The 9,832-nt window shown below is 51.4% G+C and overlaps 1 long non-coding RNA gene across 3 annotated transcripts in view; it reads right to left on the bottom strand.

Moving 5' to 3' along the window:
* LOC137531878 (uncharacterized) overlaps positions 1-9,453 on the bottom strand; it is a 38,754-nt gene extending 29,301 nt beyond the window's left edge. For 2 of the 3 annotated variants that reach the window (XR_011023792.1, XR_011023793.1), the window contains exons 1-2: positions 9,144-9,453; positions 1,057-1,151 (exon numbers count right to left, since the gene is read on the bottom strand). This is a non-coding gene — a long non-coding RNA (uncharacterized lncRNA). Of the gene's footprint in view, positions 1-1,056; positions 1,152-9,116 lie in introns of all 3 variants that reach the window. The other variant, XR_011023794.1, reaches the window with a different exon arrangement.
* Between the last annotated feature and the right edge of the window lie 379 nt (positions 9,454-9,832).

Consider the following 9,832-nt stretch of genomic DNA (forward strand, 5'->3'; position numbering starts at 1 on the left):
CACTACACCTGAAACCTAGCAGTTCAACAGGATGCCGTCCACCCAATCACGTTAGCAGAATTTCCCTATGAGGTTTTCTGCTGGGTCCCTTAACCACTTGATGACCCACCCTTTACCCCCCCTTAAGGACCAGCGCTGTGTTTAGTGATCTGTGCTGGGTGGGCTCTGCAGCCCCCAGCACAGATCAGGTAGCAGGCAGAGAGATCAGATTGCCCCCCTTTTTTCCCCACTAGGGGTATGATGTGCTGTCGGGGTCCGATCTCTCCTGCCTGCGTGTGGCTGGCGGGGGGGCACCTCAAAGCCCCCCTCCGCGGCGAAATTCCCCCCTCCCTCTCCTACCTGCTCCCCCCCCGGAGATCGGGGCTGCACAGGACGCTATCCGTCCTGTGCAGCCAGTGACAGGCTGTCCTCTGTCACATGGCGGTGATCCCCGGCCGCTGATTGGCCGGGGATCGCCGATCTGCCTTACGGCGCTGCTGCGCAGCAGCGCCGTACAATGTAAACAAAGCGGATTATTTCCGCTTGTGTTTACATTTAGCCTGCGAGCCGCCATCGGCGGCCCGCAGGCTATTCACGAAGCCCCCCGCCGTGAATTGACAGGAAGCAGCCTGCAGCCTGCAGCTGGTTAATCAGCCTGCAGCTGGCGACGCAGTACTGCGTCGCTGGTCCTGCAGCTGCCACTTTGCCGACGCGCGTTATGAGTGCGCGGTCGGCAAGTGGTTAAACAAGTTGCTACTGCTCAGAGGGGAGCGCAGACCTAGACTTCAAGAGGGTGCTGGGCAACGGGGGAGGTCTGGAGGAGGACATGGGAAACCTCTGCAGGATCCATAGACTAGGGAAGTATCTGTGCTTTAGGTCACAATCCCATCAATGCGGCAAATATGGAGGCCAGAGCATTAGCAGCATTATTTACAATATGAATAAAGTGAGTACAGAGGATTTGTTCTCCCAATAACAATGCTCGCCATGTTTTTCAAATCAGGCCCACAGTGACTGAAAAAAACACCCCATCCAATGAGAAGTGGCAGTGGGCAGAAAGCAGTGCACTATACTTACCAAGCGATCCCTCACCAGGCGTCATGGTCAAGCTGTCGAAAGGCCACCACTGCGCTGGGACTTGTCACCACAGGCTCTTCTTTTTTCATCCAGATCTGGGCAAATGATAGGTGGAGGTGAGCTCAAAAAGCAGTTAATGTCCATGCTAAAGCCTGGTACAAACACATGCAATTTTGATTGGCCAATCATTGCACAATTTTACTACTTCCATGTAGTACAAGAGCTTACCTGCACAATCTGTTCATGCAATCCACAATCTGTTTACCTTCCTACTACGTGGAGGTAGTAAAATTGGACAGTGATCTGCCAATCAAAATAGCATGTGTGTATGCACCCTAAGTTGCAGTGGATGAGGTGGGGGCTGCAGAAGCTATGTGCCGACTTAGACTGCTGGTGTGTTGGAATGCCCTAGATAGTTGGCTTCTCCTAAATGTCATAACATAACCATACTGCGTCACAGTGAGTAGAACAACTGGTGGGCTCAACCACCTTACAGTTGCTGTGTGCCTCGATCGATCCGGCAGGATCATCAATGGAAACAAAAGAAAATGATCGGCACTGTTGCCCTGTTCTTTTGATAACATATTGTGACAACACGCTGGCTCCATGTTACTCATGCACATTCGCAAAAGAACTTTCAGTTTCTGAAACAGCCGATTATCAGCTGATTTCGGGGACATGAGCATTTGCCCTAAATTTTGTGCTGCCCTGCCTGGAAACCACACCGGAAGCTGTCTAAAGGACTGCACCATTCTCTGTACAGAGTGCAGAATTCTGCGGACGGACTGCACCTTTCTGCGAACGCGCTGCCCCATTCTCTGTACGGACTGCACCTTTACTGCAGTGCCACAGCAAGCAATAGATCACTCTGTATGGAGAATGCTGCACTCCAAACAAGGAATGATGCAGTGCTTTATGCAGCTTCCAATGTGGTTTGCTGGCAGGGCAGTGCAACATTATAGGGCAAATGTGTGTGTCTCCAAAACCAGCTGATAATCAGCTGTTTCAGACACTGCAAGTTCTATTGCACATGAGTAACGTGTTGCTAGCGTGATGACGCAATATGGAGACGCTAACAATCTTCTAGGCTATACCAAGGAGGTACGCTGAAGGGCAACGGGCTTGGAAATTGGGGCCAGTGTGCAGACACAGGGACATATGTACAGCACCAGCAGCATTGAAGAGGGCAGCAGCAGTGACATACTGAGGGGCAGACCAGTGTTTCAATTCCTTGCTTTGGCTAACAAGATGATGGCTGCAGCAGCTTTGCTCTAATGATAATCAAAGCTGCCGGAAAGGGGGCGGTAATGCCTAGAGATGGGGGTGGAGCTGCCTACTAGGCAGCAATAGGAAGGGGAGAAGAAGCCACATTGTGAGGGGCGGGCCAGAGTACTCTAAACAGTTGGGCCCTGTGTATATCACATTAAAGTAGAGGGAGGGAAAAAGTAACTAAAGGTGGCCACTAACGGTCCAATTTCTAGTGAAAAATCGTTTGAGCGATCAGAAAATTCTGATCGGAAGAAAAATCGTTCACTACACCATCAATGAACCAATCTTTCCTTCTTATCACAACCAACAAGAAAAGCCAAAGTTTGATTTGACAAAAGTCCAATTGTTTTATAATCGTTTGTGCCCATCAACAGAGATTATTTACGACCAATCCCATCAGAATTTCTGATCGCTCGAACGATTTTGCGCTACAAATTGGACAGTTAGTGGCCACCTTTAGGGTGCATACACATATCCATAAAATGATTGGCCAATCACAAGCCACTTTTACCACCTCCGTGTAATATGAGGGCAAACAGACTGACACAGATTATGCGCGTAAACTCAGAGTCACATACCACATAGCCATAGTCCCCAACCGTCCCGTTTTCGTCGGGACTGACTCGATTTGGGAGGGCTCTCTCGCTATGACCCCCCAGTGTCCCGGCTGGCTGGGGGGTCAGATGCAGGGGCGGACAACCTATTTGTGCAGGAAGGGAGGCTGCCAGTGAAAGGGAGCTGGTGGCAAAGTGCCGGAGAACGGGGGAAGTCTCCCCCCCCTTCCCTCACCTTGGGGCTCCCTTTCCTGGCACTCCCTTCCAGATTAATGTGTTTCTCCGCAGCGGCTGACAGCGGGCGGGGAGGACTTACCGGTTACCGCTGTCCTTCCAGCCGGCAGAGGGAGCTGTGATCTGTGCGCCGCTAGTCTGGTCTACTCAAGACCTGACTAGCGGCGCACAGATCACAGCTCCCTCTGCCGGCTGGAAGGACAGCGGTAACCGGTAAGTCCTCCCCGCCCGCTGTCAGCCGCTGCGGAGAAACACATTAATCCGGAAGGGAGAGCCAGGAAAGGGAGCCCAAGGTGAGGGAAGGGGGGGGGGGAGACTTCCCCCCCCTTCTCCGCCACTTTGCCACCAGCTCCCTTTCACTGGCTGCCTCCCTTCCTGGGTGCACCTATACACCTGGCTACATATACTGGGGGCACCTTTACACCTGGCTACATATACTGGGGACACCTATACACCTGGCTACATATACTGGGCACATATACACCTGGCTACATATACTGGGCATATATATGTTACGGCCAGAACCCGAAGTGTGGCCACTTCTAGTTCTGGCCGGCCAATGTGCAAAGTGGCCGCAGCGCAGCGGCCAATGTTAGAAATGGAATGTTACGCCGTCTCGCTGCGGTCAAATTGATGACAATTTGCTTAATTTAATGACATTGCCGGCGGCAATGTAATAGATCAAGCAGCCGGCTTTCGCACTGCCTCCTCCTCTCCCCGATCGCCCCCCCCCCTCCCCGCCTCCCAAACAATAAATAAATGCCGGCGGGTACACGCGTGTCCCGAGAGTCGTTCGTCGCGGCAGGGGAATCCTGCCGTTCCTGCAGAGGGGGTGCTGGCAGAAGCAATGTCTGCAGCCTCCCCGCTCTGCTGCGACGAACGACTCTCCGGCTGCATGTCCCCGGCTGCTACTTATTGTATGGGAGGCGGGGGGAGGAGAGAGGCGGGGGGAGGAGAGAGGCAGTGCGAAAGCCGGCTGCTTCATCTATTACATTGCCGCCGGCTATATTTCATTAAATTATGCAAGTTGTCATCAATTTGGCCGCAGCGAGACGGCGTAACATTCCATTTCTAACATTGGCTGCTGCGCTGCGCCCACTTTGCACATTGGCCGGCCAGAGCCCGAAGTGGCCGGCCAGAACTAGAAGTGGCCACACTACGCGTTCTGGCCGTAACATATACACCTGGCTACATATACTGGGCATATATACACCTGGCTACATATACTGGGCATATATACACCTGGCTACATATACTGGGACACCTATACACCTGGCTACATATACTGGGGACACCTATACACCTGGCTACATATACTGGGGACACCTATACAGCTGGCTACATATACTGGGGACACCTATACAGCTGGCTACATATACTGGGGACACCTATACAGCTGGCTACATATACTGGGGACACCTATACACCTGGCTACATATACTGGGGACACCTATACACCTGGCTACATATACTGGGGACACCTATACACCTGGCTACATATACTGGTGTCACCTATACACCTGGCTACATATACTGGGCACATATACACCTGGCTACATAAACTGGGGACATATACCTCTGGCTACATATACTGGGCATATATACACCCGGCTACATATACTGGGGACACCTATACACCTGGCTACATATACTGGGGACACCTACACCCCTGGCTACATATACTGGGGACACCTATACACCTGGCTACATATACTGGGGACATATACCTCTGGCTACATATACTGGGCATATATAGGTGTCCCCAGTATATGTAGCCAGGTGTATACCTGGCTACATATACTGGGGACACCTATACACCTGGCTACAGGGCCAGATTTACAGCTCAGGAGCCTATAGGCACATAAGCTCTGGCGCCCTAAACTCCGCCCCTTAACAGACCACACTCCTAATGCCACGCCCCTTATTATTTAATAAAAACCACACAATGTAATGTAGATACCCAGATAGGTAGGTGGGAGGTAGGTATAGACAGCACAGAGAGGAGTCAGTGGGGGTTGATAGGTAGGTGGGAGAGTACAGCAGGTAGGTATACTGAGCACAGAGAGGAGTCAGTGAGAGTAGGTAGGTGGGAGAGCACAGAGAGGAGTTAGTAGAGGAGTCATTGGAGGTGGTAGGTAGCAGAGTACAGCAGGTAGGTATAGAGAGCACAGAGAAGAGTCAGTGAGGGTAGGTAGGTAGCAGAGTACAGCAGGTAGGTATAGAGAGCACAGAGAAGAGTCAGTGAGGGTAGGTAGGTAGCAAAGTACAGCAGGAAGGTATAGAGAGCACAGAGAGGAGTCAGTGGGGGTAGGTAGGTAGCAGAGTACAGCAGGAAGGTATAGAGAGCACAGAGAGGAGTCAGTGGGGGTAGGTAGGTATAGAGAGCACAGAGAGGAGTCAGTGGGGGTAGGTAGGTAGCAGAGTACAGCAGGAAGGTATAGAGAGCACAGAGAGGAGTCAGTGGGGGTAGGTAGGTAGCAGAGTACAGCAGGGAGGTATAGAGAGCACAGAGAGGAGTCAGTGGGGGTAGGTAGGTATAGAGAGCACAGAGAGGAGTCAGTGGGGGTAGGTAGGTGGGAGAGTACAGTAGGTAGGTAAAGAGAGCTCATGCACAGAGCAGTCAGTGGAAGGGTTAATGCGGACCTGAACATAGAACTTCTGCTCTTCTCTGAAAGATACACATATAACATTTAAAGGTTCATTACAGCTGATACAAATCCTGCAATAAATCTGCATTGTGTCTACTTCCTTCCAGAGTTGGGCCGAACCTCCGATTTTAGGTTCGCGAACCGGGTTCGCGAACTTCCGCGGAAGGTTCGGTTCGCGTTAAAGTTCGCGAACCGCAATAGACTTCAATGGGGATGCGAACTTTGAAAAAAAAAAAAATTATGCTGGCCACAAAAGTGATGGAAAAGATGTTTCAAGGGGTCTAACACCTGGAGGGGGGCATGGCGGAGTGGGATACACGCCAAAAGTCCCCGGGAAAAATCTGGATTTGACGCAAAGCAGCGTTTTAAGGGCAGAAATCACATTGAATGCTAAATGACAGGCCTAAAGTGCTTTAAAACATCTTGCATGTGTATACATCAATTAGGTAGTGTAATTAAGGTACTGCTTCACACTGACACACCAAACTCACTGTGTAACGCACCGCAAACAGCTGTTTGTGTAGTGACGGCAGTGGCGGGTTCACTGAACAGGAATACAGTGGTGGGTTCACAGAACAGGTATGCAGTGGCAGGTTCACTGAACAGTTATGCAGTGGTGGGTTCACAGAACAGGTATGCAGTGGTGGGTTCACAGAACAGGTATGCAGTGGTGGGTTCACAGAACAGGTATGCAGTGGTGGGTTCACAGTACAGGTATGCAGTGGTGGGTTCTCAGAACAGGTATGCAGTGGTGGGTTCTCAGAACAGGTATGCAGTGGCAGGTTCACTGAACAGGTATGCAGTGGTGGGTTCACAGAACAGGTATGCAGTGGTGGGTTCACAGAACAGGTATGCAGTGGTGGGTTCACAGAACAGGTATGCAGTGGCAGGTTCACTTAACAGAACAGGTATGCAGCCAGGAACAAGCTAAGCCTAACTAATCTTTCCCTATGAGAGACAGTCTGCAGCAGCTCGCCCTACTCTCACTAACGCAGGCACACGAGTGAGCGTAATGGCCGCCGCTGCATGCCTTTTTGTAAGGGGGGGAGTGGCTCCAGGGGCTAGTGTAGCCTAATTGGCTACACTGGGCCTGCTGACTGTGATGTAGAGGGTCAAAGTTGACCCTCATGGTGCATTATGGGGCGAACCGAACTTCCGCAAAAGTTCGCCTGCGGGACGCGAACCACTGAAGTTCGCATGGAACCGTTCGCAGGCGAACCGTTCGGCCCAATTCTACTTCCTTCGTTCGTGGAAGCAGACATAGGCTTAACATTCTGTGCTTTCAAACAAGCTTAAAAGAGTCATCAATCAGTACTGCTTACCCGGGGCTTTCTCCAGCCCCTGGCATCCGCTATGTCCCTTGCCGCAGCTTCGCTCTTCAGCGCTGGCTCACGGTCCCTGGCGGTGCCTTGCCAGTATCCTCTACTGCACCACTGTTAATCACCTCCACATGGTCCGGAGTGTACTGCGTCGACGGCGATGCAGAACTACTGGGCCTGCACAGTACACCCCGAGCCACGTGGAAGTGATTGACAGCAGCGCTCGCACAGGTGCAGTAGAGGACGACCTGTCGGTCTGGGACCGGGGGCCAGCGGCAGAGAGCGGAGCTGCGGTGAGGGACATAGCGGCTGCCAGGGGCTGGAGGAAGTAGTACTGTCTGGAGGGTAGCATTATCTGATTGATGACTCCTAATTGATGACAGGGGCAATCAGGTGACACAGGGAAGATATTTCAACTTGTGATTAGACAGATTAGTGGGCATTAGACAGGCTAAACTCTTTAATACATACTGTGCACTTCATGTTTTCCTTCTGTCCTGTGCACAAGTTCAGGTCCACTTAATTCTCTGCTCCAGAGGACTGGGTGAGGCTTTTGTTGAACTGGAGATTATTCCAGGTACTTTGCACCAGGCAGGCAGCTCTCCAAGGAGTCGGAGCGGGCGGAGCCGCAGAAACTTCAAGTCCCTCTCTGCTCCAAAGTATGCCGCGCGGCTACGGACAGCGGCTGAGGGGAACTTGGGGGCAGAAGAAGGCCATGGCAGAGGAGACCCGAATAGAATCCGGAGGAACGGCGGCCGCCCAAGCAGCCCTCTCGGCGGTGACAGGAAGGATGCCCACGGCTCCTCCATGCGTTCCAGGCAGTCTTAACGTCACTCCTCAGCAGCGCCCCCTGCGTCCTCTCCATGGCTACACACAGCGTGACATGGAGAGGATGCAGGGGGCGCTGCTGAGGAGTGACATCAGCCAGCGCTGGGTCTGGAACACACACAACGTAATTTTACATGCGCCGCTCTCCGGCGCAGAAGGTGCTGCCTGCTGCCACTTTGAACGAATGGAGGGAGGAAGGGAGGACGAGACAGAGACACTGTGGGTGGGCAGTGACCCGCCCGCCCCTCACAAATGGCTCCGCCCCTAGGCACGTGCCTACAGTGCCTAATGGTAAATCCGGCCCTGCTGGGGACACCTATACACCTGGCTACATATACTGGGGACACCTATACACCTGGCTACATATACTGGGGACACCTATACACCTGGCTACATATACTGGGTACACCTATACAGCTGGCTACATATACTGGGGACACCTATACAGCTGGCTACATATACTGGGGACACCTATACAGCTGGCTACATATACTGGGGACACCAATACAGCTGGCTACATATACTGGGGAGACCTATACAGCTGGCTACATATATTGGGGAGACCTATACAGCTGGCTACATATACTGGGGACACCTATACACCTAACTACATATACTGGGGACACCTATACACCCGGCTACATATACTGGGGACACCTATACACCTGGCTACATATACTGCGGACACATACACCTGGCTGCATAAACTGGGGACACCTATACACCTGGCTACATATACTGGGGACACCTATACACCTGGCTACATATACTGGGGACACCTATACACCTGGCTACATATACTGGGGACACCTATACACCTGGCTATACTGGGGAGACCTATACACCTGGCTGCATATACTGGGGAAATACTTTAAATTGATATATTACTAATTTTAAAATGTTAATATGAAGAAAAATGAACCAGGATAGAAAGGATCAGTGTGGTTTGAATTATAAAACCACATATTTTTCTTAGGAAATCTTTATGGTATGCGTGACTAGGGGTGTGAAGGGGCGTGATCAGGGGTGTGACAGGGGCGTGGCTTAAGTGTCCCTCTTTCTCATCTCAAAATGCTGGGAGGTATGCACATAGCAGTGGTAAAATTGGCCAATCTAAATTGTAGTGTGGATAGGCATGTGCACACCGCTGAGTACATAGCTGCATGATGCACGTACAGCAGTATATACAGCACAGCACATTCCCTCACCTTTCCCTGTTGTACATATTTCCTCACCTCCATCCACTAGCATGGCATAGCAATAGCAGATGGGCAGTGGTCACATGTCACTGCAGGTGCGATCCTCAGCGGTTCTCGTGATGCCCACCTGCACTCGTGTCACAATAGCTGCCATGACGTCACAATAGCTGCCATGACGTCATACTGGCACGCGTTCTCCTCGCAGACAGAACAACGGCAGCAGCAGAGGAGACAGAAGTGCGACTTCTCTCTCCGTATCCCCGATAACCAGGAGCTCTCAGACCCGACATACACCGGTCCAGGAACAAGCAGTCATAGAGAGAGCGGCTGCCCAGTGCCCTGACAGTAGAGATGGCTACATCCCGGAGCTCCCCCTAGCGGCCGGTAGTAGAAATTAAACTGTGATTGTAGTATGGATGCCATAGAACCAGATTTCTGAGAACAGAAATGAGTTGAAGGCGTTTTGAAGCTCATCCTGGGCCATAGCTCCCAACTGTTCCTCTTTCAGAGGGACGGACTCCTCTTTGGGAGCCCTGTCCCTCTTTCCTCCTCATTTGTCCCTCTTTCAGGACTTCTTTGTCCCTTTTTCTATGTAAAGATGTACATTTCTCTACTGAAAAATGTGTTTGATTGACATTCCCATCCTTTAGATTGATGTATTTCTTAATTTCAATGTTAGTATGAAGGAAAATGAACCAGGGTAGAAAGGACCAGTGTGATTTGAA

This window comes from Hyperolius riggenbachi, chromosome 9 (assembly GCF_040937935.1).
Source record: "Hyperolius riggenbachi isolate aHypRig1 chromosome 9, aHypRig1.pri, whole genome shotgun sequence".
Lineage (NCBI taxonomy): Eukaryota > Metazoa > Chordata > Amphibia > Anura > Hyperoliidae > Hyperolius > Hyperolius riggenbachi.